Source organism: Eptatretus burgeri, chromosome 1 (genome assembly GCF_056783735.1).
Source record: "Eptatretus burgeri isolate ZD-2024b chromosome 1, Ebu_testis_v1, whole genome shotgun sequence".
NCBI lineage: Eukaryota > Metazoa > Chordata > Myxini > Myxiniformes > Myxinidae > Eptatretus > Eptatretus burgeri.
The window spans coordinates 141,287,271-141,304,666 of NC_140961.1; the positions used below are offsets into that span (position 1 = coordinate 141,287,271).

At 43.9% G+C, this 17,396-nt stretch overlaps 1 protein-coding gene and 1 long non-coding RNA gene across 3 annotated transcripts in view; one reads left to right on the top strand and one right to left on the bottom strand.

Annotated features, from left to right (window-relative positions):
• The first annotated feature begins 1,331 nt into the window (after positions 1 to 1,331).
• LOC147035635 (uncharacterized) lies at positions 1,332 to 9,871 on the top strand. The gene is made up of 3 exons (XR_015049159.1): positions 1,332 to 1,450; positions 9,307 to 9,426; positions 9,737 to 9,871. It is a non-coding gene; the product is annotated as an uncharacterized LOC147035635 (long non-coding RNA).
• Positions 9,721 to 17,396, bottom strand: part of LOC147035636 (uncharacterized) — a 20,712-nt gene continuing 13,036 nt past the window's right edge. The window contains exons 6-7 of one of the 2 annotated variants that reach the window (XM_085845646.1): positions 16,901 to 17,035; positions 9,721 to 9,858 (exon numbers count right to left, since the gene is read on the bottom strand). The gene's annotated coding sequence lies outside the window, so the exon portion shown is untranslated. Of the gene's footprint in view, positions 9,859 to 11,223; positions 11,824 to 16,900; positions 17,036 to 17,396 lie in introns of those variants that run through there. The other variant, XM_085845655.1, reaches the window with a different exon arrangement.

A 17,396-nucleotide genomic window follows, 5' to 3' on the forward strand; every position in this document is an offset into this window, starting at 1 on the left:
TCCCCGTTTTCCTTCCTGAAAGTCCCTGTAATGTCCATCTTGTATACCCCGTGTTCCCCGCCCCATCCCTCTCCCTTCCACAGATCTACTCATGTCTCTGTTCCCCACTGTTTTGTCCTTCCCACTCCCGCCCCTCTTGTCTCATGCCCCCCTTGCTGTACGTTGTGTGTTAGCAATCAGACGAGCCTCGACAAGGTATACAAAAAAAAACAACAGTATGTGTTCACAAACCGCCATGATCTCGCCGCAATCCGATCTCCGAACATCAGAGAGTGCTGCAATGCCGATGTCCAAACGCTTGAGCTCAGATGAAAACAGAGACAGGTGATCATCCTCTCTTAGGGATAGGACATTCCAGTTACTCACCCGAAGGGACCGCCTCAGGTTAACCCAAGGAGACGCTGTCTGGTGGACGACACTGCAGATACATTTTTATTATGATGGGTTTGGGGGTGATAAAATAAATAAATTGATGATGATTAAAACTTGATGTTAAAATAAAATATATTAAACCTTTAATAAAATGTACTCAAGTATGATATGATGTTTTTAAGTATGTATCCATTTGGAATTAACATAATTATATTTCTCCACTGTATGGAAACATCACCTGTATATTAAAAGTGTGAACAGGTTGAACTTTGCCAGTAAGTTGAATATAAAGAAGAATTGCTTGTCATGTAAAGCTTTCTTAAGAATTTTTATAAAAGACACAAACAAGTTGGAATGTTGATTTAAGAAAATGTCCAGATGTATCCACAAAGCTCGTCACTTCAAGATTATATATCTTCCCAGTTTTTGGAGAAGCAGACTGACTTTTTAACCTATATATAATGGAAACTTGTTTTAATAACCATTCGAGTTGGCGTTTGACTTCATTCCAGCATTCTGTGCGTTTTCTGTGTTAGGAGAGGATTAAAATGTCTGGATTTGAAATATGTGTTGCAACCATTCAAGCAGGAGCTGTCTCGGAAGCCTGAAGATAGGCTTCGCCTTAAGGATGTCAATACCGACAAACTGGCGCCAGTGCCAGAGATGATAAAAAGCTGTCTTACTGAAAACTATATAAGGACTAAGATTCTCCATTTGTTTTTGAGATTTCTGTGATGCGTTTGTCTATTCAGAACCTCCTATGCACGCATATTAAATGTGTTTTGTATGTGAATAAATGTTCTAAATTGTACTGAAGTTGTGTAACTATATCTGCACAAGCATGAAGGTTTTGCTGAAAACACTATTGAGAGAACATCCATGCCATGATCTACTGTCCCTCACCTTCCTTTACTTCCACCTGTTTCGCACTTCAGACCTCGAATGCGAAGCTCGGACAAGTTTTCCAGAGGAATACTTCGCCAAATATATTGAGGTCATTCAATTGACACCTCACCTTGGAGGGGGATACATTGATGAACTGCATACGAGTTTCGCATACCGGTAGCATGTTCTCAAGGTAAGGGACTATGAGAAAGTAAAATGTTTTGGATGATTTTGCATAAGATTTTCGATGGAGGAAGAGATTTCCTGATTGAGTTTATAATTTACTTATTTGTTCAGACAAGTTTAAAATCAGACTGTGAGGTATACATATTACTGTGGAGATGAATAAGCATACATGGGACAGAAAATGTTCATTGAACAGATGAAACAATTTGTCTGAGTTGCCCACGAGGTTCACCATCAGGTGATGCTGAGAAACCAGCCATCTTAACCTGAAGAGAACGTCATGAAAGGATGAAATAAAAGAGAAACTCGTGCCTCATTTACACCCTGAACGGTCCAGGTGCTGGAACCCCTTAATCACCACCTTCTCAGCATCTTTCTTACCTTCCACAAGGGAAGCAGGCTTCGAAAAGGCCAGTGAAGCATTCTTGTGGGACACTTTCCTGTCTCATTCCAGCAGGTGGAACAATTTGTTGGTTTGGTGACATCATCAAATTCCCAGCTCTTTATCATCATCTCTCAGGTGGATATTACACTGAGGAAGGCAAGGAGTGGATACAGAGAGGACAATCATGGTGCCCTTTCAAGAGCAAATCGGATTTATTGAGACAGAGTGAAGGCTCGTGGAAGAGGCAGAATACAGAATGGATCATGATGCAACTGAAAAACAGCAACAGTCGAGAGAGAGCGAGAGAGAGGGGGGAAGAGGAGGGTGGGGGACACCAACAGCAGGGTTCATTTGTTCATTCCATCCCACGTAACTGCTATCATTTGTCTTTTGACCCACAGCAGACAGTTACAAGAAGGAGACCACAAGTATGAAATGCCAGTACATGCGGTAAAACACAAGATAATTTTATCTCACATAAGGTATGTTTTTGCAGTTTTTGGATTATTTTAAGTCATTCATTTTTCATCAGGCGTTGATACACACGCAAGGAGATAGTATTCATAGAATACTGACCCCACACAGTCTTGAGAAGGACTTGGTGTGAGCCATCTCTTCTGACAGAAAATTTAAAATTAAATCCAAATCAAATGGAAGACCAAATAAAACAGGTCTTGCATTGGAGTCATCAGAAGGAACCCGAACAGGCAAAAAGCAAAGATGGAGTCATCAAGAGGAACCTGGATAGGATTCAGCTACAACTCCTCGACCATCAAACCCAGCCAGGTGCAGCCAAGAGAGCCTTATTCAACAATTTTTGTTTTTTTAAAGGACCTTGATCAAAAAATATTAAATATTTCTGGCTGCCAGACGATGCATCTGATCAGGTGGAAATTTAAAATGTATATTCCCTCTCAATACAAGATCATGATTTTTAAGTTTCATGTCGATTGATGCAGTGGTTCAAGAGGAAGAATTTCAAAAATATTTTCCTTCAATCCAATATGATTGGCAAACCACGTGATCTATCAAATATTTATGAACACCCTTGCACCCCCAAGGCTCGGGGAACACGTGTGTGAAGTTTCACCTCGATTTGTTTGGACATTCCAGAGGAGATGATTTTTTAAAGGTTTGAGGGTAAATCCAATATGGCTGCCAAACCATCTCACCTTTGATGTCATGGAATGGGAACTTTTTGTTCCTCATGGATAAGCGGTCACACCTGTGAAGTTTCTCCTCAATCTGTTCAGCCGTTTCGGAGAAGAAGATTTTTGAAAGTTTTTTTTGGGGGGAAAAAAATGGCTGCCGAATCATGTGACCGATGACGTCATAATTTTTTTTTTTTTCTGCTGACCAATTTATTCTGAAATAACTCTCAAAGATTTTCATACTGATCGGACGTAATGTTCTACGAATACAATTATGACATCATAAAAAAATCAAACTTATTCCCCATGGGGAACACTTGACAGTTGCCACGTTTCAACGTTTTCCCATGGAGCGGTTTTGGAGAGACAGAGGTCCAACGGTTATTCTTTTTCCAACATGGCTGCTGCACCACGTGACCGATGACATCATAATTATCATTAAAACATTCCACATCGGAAGTCGCATATATTGTGAAAATTTGTCAATCCGACCAGCGGTTCCAAAGAAAAGGGAATAACAAAAAGCAGACAGGTTCGTACATCCGTTCGATGTACACACGTACCCACGCACGGGAACGATCACTTAACCATTGGACTTTCTCTTCACGAGCACGGGCTCATGAGTGTCAGTGTTTCTTGTATGAGTGTGAAAACACCAAGCATGAGCAAAGGAAGGTACAGTGTTTTCTCAAAACGTGGACGGATTCGGACGAAACTTGGTGGACACTTTGGGTGTTTGACAAGGAAGCATTGATCCCATTTTGGTGAAGATCCGTATCCAGATCCGAATCCGAGAATTGTTTCGGTGATTCTTCACCATTGAGGGGAAGGACAAAACCAATGAGAATGTGAGCACGTCTACAAAGTAAGTACAATCAGAATGTGAGTGCATCTATACAGTGTGTACAATTAGAATGTGAGTACATCTATAAAGTATGTACAATGAGAATGTGAGTACGTCTACAAAGTAAGCACAATCAGAATGTGAGTACATCTATAAAGTATGTACAATTAGAATGTGAGTACGACTATAAAGTATGGACAATTAGAATGTGAGTACGTCTATAAAGTATGGACAATTAGAATGTGAGTACGTCTATAAAGTATGTACAATTACAATGTGAGTGTCTCGAAAGTATGTACAATTAGAATGCGAGCATGTCTCTAAAGCATACTTAATCAACGAATGGAGGGGGATGGGAAGAAGACACGAGAAAAAGCCTACAGCCGATGTCTATGCGAGAATGTACAAGCAATCATGCACTTAATCACAATTCTACTTTGAGACAAGGCGCCACAGACTTCCATACGAAACCCAAAGGAAAGAATCTGGCTCGTGAGCCTTTAATGTACTCAGAGCCGGGGTGACCGGAGGGCTCGGAGAGGCCGGGCCGGTTACCTTGCCGCCCCTCGGTGGCGACTCGGCGGTCTTCGGGTCGGCGACCCTCATGTCTCTATTCCGTTGGCTCGTTGCCAACGCGCCAGTGGTTGAGCAGCTCAGCAGCTTGAGTGGTGCTTGGTTGGTCGGGCCTGGCTACGTGCCCGACTCTTCACTGCCGTCTCCCGACTCTTGCACTTCTTGACTCAGCTCCCACCGGCTCTCCAACAACAACTCTTCCGTCCTGCCAACTCAAAACCCAACTCTCCTCCTCCACCTCCAACTGCAACTGAACTGCTCCAAGAACTCGCCGTTTGCAGCCCACTGTTCCCCGAGCCTGAACTACTCCAAGAACTCTAGATCTCGGCGCGACTCTGCCTCTTTTATAAGGTGGGGGCGGGCCGCCCTTCAACCTTTCACACGAGGCTGGGCCCCGCCCACTTCACCTCTGAACCTTCACCCCTGGTGGAAACCCCATCCTGATTGGCCGGTCCGTTCCAAGGCAAAGCTCATTCTGATCCGTTTATCAAATCGGTTCTTTCTCGGTGGTTTGCACATGGACAATGGAGAATGTGGCTCCTATGGCATTTGTGGAGATGGCGTGGTTGTAGAGTTGATGGCGTTGTGGTGGGGATGGCAAGGTTGTAGAGATGATGGCGTTGTGGTGGAGGTGGCGTGGTTGCAAAGATGATGGCGTTGTGGTGGAGGTGGCGTGGTTGTCGAGATGATGGCATTGTGGTGGAGGTGATGTTTATCGAAAATAAAAGATAGAAAAAGAATAACGGTGAACTCAAAGATTCACAGCCCGGCACACGAACGAGACCCGTTATACATCGGTGGGGAAATCCAACCTGAAACACACATTTATCGAAATAACTGATCTCTGGGGAACCTGAATGGTGTTCTGTGAATTTACACAACCGTAACGATAAATATATATATATATATATATATATATATATATATATATATATATATATATATATATATATATATATATATATATATATATATATATATATTACAAAAAATACAACACAAATATCAAATACCACCTGTCGCTTCACTGGTGGGAATACCAAGAGAGGGGGCAAAGAGATTGGGGGGGGCGGAGGGGGAGAATGGAGGAAGGGACAGAGAGAGGGGAGGAGGAGAGAGAGGGAAGGGGAGGGGCAGAGAGGAGCGAGAGAGAGGGAAGGGGAGGGGCAGAGAGGAGCGAGAGAGAGAGGAAAGAGAAACAGGGAAACAGGTGGGAGACAGCAATTAAAATGAAGGCTTACCTTGCCGTGTTTAACCCCCCCGGAGATCTTTGACTGGTCGAGGGTTAAATATGACCATCACCGCCGCGCCTCAACACAAAGCGCCATTTCCTGTGTGTTTTGTATTTTACGGCGATGGCTCCGCTTCACACAGGGGCAGCAAAGGTATCAACGGCTTGAACTGTGTCCTCCTGTACCAGATAGATTGAAGTACCACACAATGACAACGAGATCGCAGGTGCGGGAGGGAAGAATGCAGTCATTGTTGCTGTCTTTGCTTTTTGCTGTTGAGGAGTTCAGGCTGCTGTGGATGCAGCTTTCACAGGTCGTTTTTTGTCAGGTTCGCTTCTTGTATGTATATCCTTCTTTTGGTGGGAGCCATCTTCCTGCAAAATAAAGGAGGGAGACAGGGGGGAGGAGAAATCGAGGAAGGGGGGGAGGGGAGCAATGCCTTACCACATGTTGCAATACACGCTGGGAGGGAGAGTGCGAGGATATATATATATACATATATATATGTATATCTATATATATGTATATATATATATATATATATATATATATATATGTATATATATGTATGTATATATGTATATGTATATATATATATATATATATATATATATTTATATATATATATATATATATACATATATATACATATATATATATACATATATATACATATATATATGTATATCTATATATATATATATATGTATGTATATATATATATATATATATACACATATATATATGTATATATATATATATATGTATATATATGTATATATATGTATATATATATATATATATATAATATATGTAAATGCATATGTATATGTATATTCCTCCACAAGAGGAAAACAAATTAAAAATTGAATTGTAAAAGCATCCATGGGTTGCAGACTGCAAATTGTACCTGGTTCGTCTAATTTTTTGAACACTCCACGTGTGTACATTAAATCATAATGGTGAACCAAGAATCAGATAGCTCATGCAGGGAGGGGACCAGACAGTGCTGTCCAAAACAATGAGCCGATGACGATCAGATAGCCCATTCAGGGAGGTGACCATGATATTGTGAAACAAGGATCAATTGCTGTCCCCAAACAATGGAAATGAGAATCTACTAATTAATTTGTTTTTAATGTTTGCCCCATCTGGGTGTTCCCTGATGATCACGGGCCACATGGCAGACTGATTGAAAATGCCTTCGGCAAATGTTTTGCCCGTTTGGTGTAAAAATCATCACGAGGATGTGGAGATAGTGCACTTACCGTGCTGCCGAGTCGAGGTTCGATTCTTCGTGTTTAACAACCGAAACATTTCATCACAAAGTGTACCTTCCCTCGGAGAGATGTCTGCCGGCATCAGTTGATGGACGTTCAATGTCCCACGGTGTCTTTTGTGAAGAGCAGTTGAGTCATCTCCAGCACCCTGACAAAAAAATTAAAATTCCTGTTCAAATCAATTTCACTCAAACATCAAGCCTGGCCATTCGGTTCATGAAAGACTTGGGTCAAAAAATTCCTTTGTGGCTGACTCCAAAAGAAGATGGCAATTAGACTGGGGTCATTAAAGAATCAATAGACAATGAAGGCAATGCTTGGCACTTTCAGGTTGAAGATTAGAATGGTCCACATGGAAGTGTGGTGGCAGTGGAGGGGGTGGATAAGTTTAAATGGGAATTAGATAGGTACATGGATGCATTGGAGATAAAGGGGTACGGGGATATTGACAGGACTTGGAGCTTGCTTGTGTGTGAATGGGTGATACTGGGGTTTGTGCAGCATGGGCATGATGGGCCGAATGCCCTCCTCCTGCACCAGTTCCTTGTGTATCGTTATTGCTTGTATCAGAGTTGCTGGTGCTGTGGAAGAGGAAACACAGGCTGAACTGGCATCAAGTCCAATTAATCAATCATATATCAGTTCAATAATATCTCATGCAAGAGCATTTTGGGAATTAATCCAGGAATGAAATGGCAGAGCCTAAACTTGTACACTGTACACGTAGATGAGGAGCCTCAATATGGAAAATCGACGAGCACCAAAAACAAGCAGGTATGTTGTTTGGAACAGGTCTGCAACGGCTCGGCCATCATGTGCACATGTGGTATAACCAACCCGATGCCAGCAAGCAAGTCACCATCGCTGACACCTGAGAACAACTCAGAAGGGTTCTGCCTCTTAGAATGGAATACTTTGTGGTGTGGGCAAGGCATCTTGTTGTACCTTCACACTGCTGTCTCGAGTTTGCAAGATACCTCGCTACCCTAGAGGTACGCACACTCGCCACTGAGCTTCCTCACCAGGATTCGAATCCCGACTCAGGTAAAACTGTTTGCCATGCAAGGTGATTCATCAATGTGTGTGACATCCCATAAATCGATGTCTGCTGGCATGATTGGTGGACATTAAAGACCCCACGGTGTCCTTCGCGATGAGTGGGCGAGCTATCGCCAGACCCCCTGAATAAATTCAAAATTCCTGCCGTCGCGCAAATGAGAAATTGCATCAGAAGCACAGCCGCACCTCGTTCAGTGAATGATGCTACCCCACAGCCATGAACTGCATGAAGATGAAGAAGATGAAGCAGAAGAAGATAAAAAATAAGATGAAGAAGAAGAAGCCATGAAACCAATATGGCGATTTGGGTAAAAAAAACAAAATGGAAGACCTAATCGGTGCAGAGTTATGGAACTCTGCAGCCGAACTGGTCGTTTTGTTGAAATCCCGATTAAAGTAATTATGAATACGAGAACAGAGGTTGCACAAGGAATGATGGGTGCGGGCAAGGCAGAACAAACCCTGGCAGTCGGCCAACAGCTTTGTTCACACTGTGTTTATTGACTCTGCGTGGGGTTTGTCTTCTCCACCCTCTTCACTTCGGTTTCTAACTCACCCTCGTTTTCCTTGAACCCCCACACCACCTCTGCACACAAATGTAAAATTAGTCACACACATGTCACATGACTGATTGAATGCATGAAAGCCCTCTCATTCTCCCTTTTCCTTTGCAGCATGAGTGCTAAGACGTAGAACAGTGGACTTATTTCCAAAAGAAGGGGACATTTTTTTTATGACATGTCCATGAGTACGGAAGAGCAGGATAATCCATGGTGGGGCGAGTGGGGGCTGAACTAAAAGGCCTGTCTGTCTGTACTGAGATGGTGATTCTGCAGAGAAGTCAAATGCTTTGCTGTGGGTGTGCACTGAATTCAACCAACGGGGTCGACAGGTTCATTTGCAACTCGATGCCATCATAAAAACAAATAAAGCACAAGTTTAAATATTATAATGCTTTTTCCATCACAGAACATGTTCCTGTTAGAGGGAATTGGTTTGACCAATTGTGGGTAGTCAGTTGGGGGTTAGTCCTCAACTCAAACCCACGTGTATAAATCGAGGGCACCGGCCTCGTATCAGAACCACACAAGGTGGAAATTTTTCTTCCATTGGGAATTTTTAACGATGCAAGGCCGGGAAAATGTTGGGATGGCGTTTCAATGACGACGTGGATTTGAACCCTCTGATAATCCAGAGTTGATGGGTATTTGAATCCGTAAACAGTTGAGTAATAATGAGTGAATATTATTAATGATAAAGTCGCAGGCAAGACGACTGGACCAATGGAGGAAAGGCGTGTGCCCCTAAGGTTCTCATACAAGCTCTTTCTCCTCCGCAGACGAACACAAAAGACCTTGTGGGACGATACCTGCACAGTCCCCGATAAATTGGAGACGTCAGAGCTTCACGTTCCCTGCTGGACAGTGATACCACTGTATGTAGTTTGCAGTGCCTTCAGGTTTGAATAAAACTTTTTTGATGGCAGTTGAGAGCTCGTGCTCTGATGGGAACACCAAGTACATGAAATTTTACAACTGGGGGAACGACAGCACATTTACATTTATATTATAGGTCCAAAAAATATGATGTTGGCTGAATGGTTAAAGGTGGGTGGCTTAGGATCTTGGGGTCCTGAGCATTTGAACCCCCTGTTGTGCCATTTCTAATAACACCAGGTGGGTAGATTCATCCTGTCATCCTTTAGATCATCAAAATGAGTACGTACCACCTTACTTGAAAGAATGAGCCATTTGAGTATCTTTCCTCAGAGTGGAAACCCATTGAAGGTCGTGCCCCCTTGCCAAGGGAATCTGCCTCGGCTGTTCGATGCATCTGAAGACACCAAAGGAGAGGTTCTTCTTCTTCTCATTCTTCTTCTTCTCCTTCAACCCTAATATTGTCAGAGAATAAGCATGATATCATCAACACAATAAATGCATTGTTGCTATCAAATGCATAAAACAACAAAAACATGTGAAAACAAGGAAATACAAGGAAATCTCACACAGCTGGAGACCATTCAGCCCATCAGGCCTGCGCGAACACCATTCTAATTATCTACACAAGATCCAAGGAAGAAAATGCAAAAAAGTTATTAATTAATGAAATAAATTTTGTTGTTGGTGTTGTTGCTTTTTTGTTTCTTTTTTAGTTTTTGTAGTTTTGTATTTTTGGTTTTTCTTCCCCTCAGGGGAGGAGGCATGGGTTTGGTTAAAAACACACATCAACCACACAAACCCCGTTGTCAAGACCCCCACCACAGCACTCTGTACACATGCACACAATCACCCATCAATGCTCAAACTACCTAAAAGTCCCATCAACATCCCAATACCCCTCTATTTCCCCAATACCCCTCTATTTCCCCAATACCCCTCTATTTCCCCAATACCCCTCTATTTCCCCAATACCCCTCTATTTCCCCAATACCCCTCTATTTCCAGCACTTCCAGGTACCTATATAATTCTAATTTAAACTTCTCGACTGTTTCTGCTGCCACTGCCTTTCCAGAGAGACCATTCCATGCATTAATTACTCTCTGAGTAAAAGTCCCCTGCCTTACTACCATCTTAACTCTCTTCCTCTTTGCTCTCAGGGTATTATGGCCCCTGGTCCTTTCACTGTCTACTCTGTTGAATAATTCGGCTGCACTTATTTTATCCATACCTTTCATTATCCTAAACATCTCCATCATATCTCCTCGTAACCGCCTCCTTTTTAGTGAATAAAGCCGTCTCCTTCAGCTGCTCCTGATAGCTGAGTCGAGCTCGACCTGGAATCAATCTAGTAGCCCTGCGCTGAACCCTCTCTCTGGCATCCATGTCCTTGCGGAACTGTGTTGACCAAAACTGCACAGATTATTCTCGATATGGCCCTCATTAAATTCCTATACAATGTTGACACCACCTCTTTTGATTTATAATTGATAACCCTCCGAATACAACCTAAAACCTTGTTTGCTTTACCGATAGCTGTCTGGAACTGTGCTACCTGTTTACCTCCAGGATCTATTACCACCCCCAGATCCTTGTCTTGTGTAACACGCTCCAAAATTACCCCTAACTCATGTAATCTCGATTTTCATTGTTCTTCCCCATCCCCAACACCTTACACTTGTTCAGGTTAAATTACATCTGCCAATCCTTTTGCCCAATCTGTGCAAGTATCAACACTTTCCTGAATTTGATCACCACCCCCTCTGCTTTCCACCTCACCTCCAAGCTTTGTGTCATCTGCAAATTTGGAAAGCTCACTCTTCACTCCATTATCCAAATTGTTGATGTCAATATTTATAAAATTCAGCAAGTCTATGTGTTTATGTATATATGTATGTTTGTAAATATGGACGTATGGAAATATGTATGCATGTGTGTACAGTACCAGTCAAAAGTTTGGACGTACTTATTAATTCAAGGGTTTTTCTTTATTTTTACTCTTTTTCAACATTGCAGAATAATAGTGAAGACGTCAAAACTATGAAATAACACATCTGGAATTATGTTGCAACCAAAAAAAGTGTTCAACAAATCAAAATATATTTTAGATTTTACATTCTTCAAAGAAGCCACCCTTTGCCTTGATGACAGCTTTGCACACTCTTGGCATTTTCTCAACCAACTTCATGAGGTAGTCACCTGGAATACTTTTCCAACAGTCTTGAAGGAGTTCCCACATATGCTGAGCACTTGTTGGCTGCCTTTCCTTCACTCTGCAGTCCAACTCATCCCAAAACATCTCAATTGGGTTTCGGTAGGGTGACTATGGAGACCAGGTCATCTGATGCAGCACTCCATCACTCTCCTTCATGGTCAAATAGCCCTTACACAGCCAGGAGGTGTGTTTTGGGTCACCGTCCTGTGAAAAACAAATGATAGTCCCACTCAGCGCAAACCAGAGGGGATGGCATATCGCTGCAGAATACTGTGGTCGCAATGCTGGTTAGGCCAAGGTCACATTTGCCACGGCGGCCGTGGGGTCTCCAAAATATACGGCCACTAGCAATTATACGGCGGCCGCAGTATTTCCACGGGCACACAATGTAGTAGTCACATCTGTTTTTATTTTTCGGGGAGCTGCACGGCGTAGTTATAAATTGTGGAGACCGAAAACGTGGGGTTGCCGTACGGTCTTTGATTTGATGTCGCACGGTGCCTTTGGGCGTTCCTGTGGCGGCCATAGAATTTTCAAGGCAGACGCAAGGTGCCCGCAAGGCGACCGCAGGGGGCCCTAAGGCGAATGTGTGGCCATACGGAGGGTAACGAATGGGTTACTTTTTTTTTTTTTACCAGTTTTTTTTTTTTTTTCGGCTTGTCGAATTGCTACAGCGAACATAGAAATTAAAAAAGTTATGACTCCGCGTTATAATTCCACGGCGACCTTACGACCTGTAAAATATAGCCAAACGGCGTCGGGCCACCCTGAGGCCACCTCAGACACTCTGCGACCGCCGCACATTTCTGTCAATTCAGAGGGCGTACGGCCGCTGTATCCTCGCCGTAGAGCAAATGTGACTAAGGCCTTCGTGTGTGTCTTGAATTCTAAATAAATCGCCGACGGTGTCACCAGAAGAGCACCCACACACCATCACACCTCCTCCTCCTCCATGCTTCATGGTGGGAACCACACATGCAGAGATCCTCCGTTCACCTTATCTGCTTCTCACAAATACACGGCGGTTGTAACCAAAATCTCAAATTTGGACTCATCAGACCAAAGGACAGATTTCCACTGGTCTAACGTCCATTGCTCGTGTTTCTTGGACCAAGCAAGTCTCTTATTATTATCGGACTCCTTCAGTCGTGGTTTTTTTTGCAGCAATTCTACCATGAAGGCCTGGTTCATGCAGTCTCCTCTGAACAGTTGATGTTGAGATTTGTCTGTAACTTGAACTCTGTGAAGCATTTACTTTGGCTGCAATCTTAGGTGCAGTTCATTGGTGATTTTTGAGGCTGCAACTCTAATAAACTTATTCTCTGCAATTGAGGTAACTCTGGGTCTTCCTCTCCTGTGGCAGTCCTCATGAGAGCCAGTTTCATCATTCTGCTTGATGTTTTTTGCGACTACGCTTAAAGAAACTTTCAAAGTTCTTGAAATTTTCTGGATTGACTGACCTTCATGTCTTAAAGTAATGATGGACTGTCGTTTATCTTTGCTTCTTTGAGTGGTTCTTGTGTCCCCCAGTACAGACAAAATCATGGTCTTTCACCAAATTGGGTTATTTACTGAATACCAAACCCACCTCGTCACAACACAACTGAATGGCTCAAACGCATTAAGAAGGAAAGAAATTCCACAAATTAATTTTTTATGAAGGAACACCTGTTAATGGAAAAACATTCCAGGTGACAACGTCATGAAGCCAGTTGAGAATGCCAAGAGTGTGCAAAGCTGTCATCAAGGCAAAGGGTGGCTTCTTTGAAGAATCTAAAATATAAAATATATTTTGATTGGCTCAACACTTTTTTGGTTATCACATAATTCCATATGTGTTATTTCATGGTTTTGCTGTCTTCACTGTCATTCTACAATGTAGAAAATAGTAAAAGTGAAGAAACACCCTTGAATTAATGAGAATGTCCAAACTTTTGACTGGTCCTGTATGTGTGTGTACTTACATTCATTCATATATATATATATATATATATATATATATATATATATATATATATATATATATATATATATATATATATATATATTTATATTGTTGTTGTTGTTGTTCGTCTTTCGGCTGCTCCCTTTAGGGGTCGCCACAGCGGATCATCCGTTGTGATCCGCATATTGATTTGGCAGAGGTTTTACGCCAGATGCCCTTCCTGACGCAACCCTGGTCACCTCTTACGACACAGGGATAAGGATTGGGTTTTGCCATGATTCCGGGCTGCCCTACACCCTCTTATAGCGTGGACCAGCGCAGAGCTCCCGTCATCAAGCGATCCTCCAACCCAAGCCTCCGAGTCGCCGGATGACAGGCGCACGATATATACATATTGTTGCGAATTCACGCCTGCCGGCGTGCGGACGGCCACGTAACTTGGATCGCGGCACGTCGCCCACTGGACGGACAATTCAGTCGTGACCCTCCGGGAACTATCGCCCAGAGCCAGTCACGGGTGGGCCTTTCGACCTCACCACAATCGTGCCAATCGGCCACCCGCGTAGGATAGGGTTGTTCGCCAAACTCGACCTACCTAAGTACCCACGCGGATGGTAAACCGGGCGATCGTACCTCGCCGCAGGTCGACTCTGGACACGAGCCGCTTGGGCAGCCCGTTCTGTACTATCGGGATAACCGAGCGGTGTTATTGTCGACCTTGATGGTTCAGATTATTTACCGGGCGTTTTGCACCCACGATGAACCCTTTACGTGAAGCAGGATGGAGAGTCAATGGAGGAAAGACAAAGCGAAACGGGAAAAAAGTTCACACAATGCACATTTATTTCCCGGCACACGGAAAGCACGTATATACAGCCATACAGTCAAAATGCACATAAAGCGACCAAAACAATAAAAGCAACGACGCAGAGTTAATACCGATTATGCGCACACACGGTAACACTTGTACAGTTCTACTTCACAGATGGCGCCAACACACATTTACACAAAAGCAAAGGAAAGAAGCCACCCTCATAGACAAGGAGGCAGACAGGCCTGTAGGCCAAATGTGCGTGTGACATGGAGGAGCGGCCAGGTCTGCGAGACCGGGGGCGGGGGGGGGGTCCTACCCGCGTCCTCGTGACGCGTTGGCGGGCGTGCCGCAAATGTGGCTGCGCGGCTGTGCCCCGACTCCGTGCTCCTTGGCGGGTTTCGTTGGCACCACGTGTCGGGGGGGGGGGAACGGGGCCCCCTTTTGCACTATCTCAGCGCAGGGGAAAGGGAGATTGTTGATGCCCTGGGGGAGGGGAATGGCTGGCGGGCTTGGGTCCCGAGACGAGCGATCCCACACTGCGACCTAGTCGCCGACTGCCGTCCTTCTTGCCTCGGACAAAAGCTCCCTTGCCTGCAGTTCCACCGCTCTCCCTCGACCGACTCTCTCTGCAACTCTTCTCCGTTCCACACTCTCCTCACCCGACTCCCCCGATCACCACTTTACCACTCTCCTCACCCGACCGACTCGACCCTTTGCGACTCTCTTTGCCTTGCGCTCGCCTTTTTATAGGCGGGCAGGAGCAGCGTATATGCAAATTTTTGGATCAGAACGCGATTGGAGGCAGGGCCACGCCGCCCCCCCCCCAGTCAGCCATTGGTCGGGCAAAAATGGGCGTGAACCTCTTCTGATCCTAAAATTTGCATATACGGACTTCACATACACACGCTTGGAGGTGGGGCCAAGCCGCCCCACGCTCGCTAATTGGACGGAGGAGAAGTGGGCGTGTTGCGTTTTTGATCCGACTTTTTCCCTCGGAAAGGCCGACAATCGCGCTCGCGGCTCGGTGCGTTCAGCACCAATCGCCGAACGGGCCCGAGACAGCCCGACGCCCAGTGTTCACAGGTGGTGCGGGAATGGCCGTAGAAGGAGAGAGGTGAAGGTGGTGGAGGGGTTTCGGTGGTGGTTTGATGGTTATGGTGCCGTTTGGGAATGGCGGTGATGCGATGATGTGGGAGCGTAGATGGTGGCGGTGGCGTGGTTGTTGTGTGATGGCGGTTGAGACGTGGTTGGTGGGTCATTCCATGTCAAATAATCAAAGAATCTGCCGTACGAGGTAATCAAAGAACCAATTGGGACCCATGAAAAATGGCAAGAACTCAAATATTTTTGATAACAGCCTCTTAATTAGTGAGATACAGACTAACGAACTTTGGACTAATTAGCACGACGTCGCGAATTCAAATGGCCATATCTCTAAAAGTATAACACCAAGAGAGCTGGTTTTGGTGTCATTTTAAAGGTATTTTCATGCCCTATGAATTTTTCTGGGCAACATTTTCCTACCTCCAACCACAAAAAAGTTATCACAAAATATAAACTTCAATCGTGAATCCCCCAAAAAATGTATACTTCAAATTTCCTCAAATTCATCCCAGAGGTACCTTATGATGTCAAGAAGCTTCCACATAAGTTTTGTGATGGGCACTCCAATAGTTTCTGAGATATGAGCAATAATGTACACGTATGTATGGCATATAGGTTCGAAAATCAGCATTTGTAATGTATTATACAATCATTCTAACCGAGCCATGACAGGGAACACAGGGAACGACCATCAATTGCTTTGAAGTATCATATACTTTCATTTTCAACTGGGCCTGAGGGGAAGAACCAAGTGCTGCTGTTGCTGCAATGAAGAGGAAATTGAAAGCCAAAGTCAGGTTAGTGAACACTGTGTACTTGATCTCACTTATTGATTGTATAATACATCTGATCGCACAGATTTCCTGCAGTTATGTCTGGAAAAAAAAAATCAACCTTTTTCTTCTTCATTTAGCCATGATCATTTTTTTCCGGACGATGGATCTTCCATGATTTGGATGTCTGGATAAAATATGTTCTCCCGTACGAGGTATTCGCTGAACGACAGAGTTCGGTCAAGGTCCTGCCAATTAACGTCTACCGACGTCATACTTGATCAAAATAAAACCAAATATTGAATGAATGAGAGTGCACACACATCCTGCATACACACTTCCTCCATCTCCATGTCACCCCCACTCCTCCTCACCCAACCCACTTCCTTTTCCACCCTCACCTTAGAGTTAAGTTCATTTAACATCCCCCTCCCCCTCCCCCTAAAAATAATGATGGAAATTGACTCCAAAACAAAACCTTTTAACAACATAGTAAATGCAAGCAAGGTACAGGATTGCAAATTGATGACGAGCTTTGCATTTCCAATAATGACGATGATCAAAATGTAATCATCTGGTTTGTGTGTGGGATAGTGCACAGACACACGAACACACACGGAGCGGCTTCAATAGGTTGAAACATACCTTTGGTCTGTGAGATTCTGGGCTTACTAATGGGCAGGCAAAGCATTTCTTGGTTCTTGCCATTTTCCACGACACAGGATGAGAGTGGTAACATCAAATCCATGTGCACTGGGTGGAGTCATCAGGTTTCTCCTCCTGCAAAGGGAAAGAACAGTCCAATTAGCATTTTAGTAGGCCCTGTCACGATGTAATTCAACATTTTATCGCTTTAACCAAAATAAGAGAAACAATGTGTGACATTAAAAACAATCAACCAGTTCAAAGAATTCCCACCCCACAACCCCCCAACCCCCACAACACCCTCATCATAAGCTCACCGGAACTAGGTTCCAGTTGAACTAAAATCAGGTTACATTGCTCTCAGGACAAGGGCATCACTGTCATCTTGTCGATGTGCACTGCCTCATTGGTGGGTAACAGCTGATTGATGACATGCAATCATTCCATCACGTACATACACCAAATGTTAAGTATGCGGAGCTCAATGTTGCCCCTC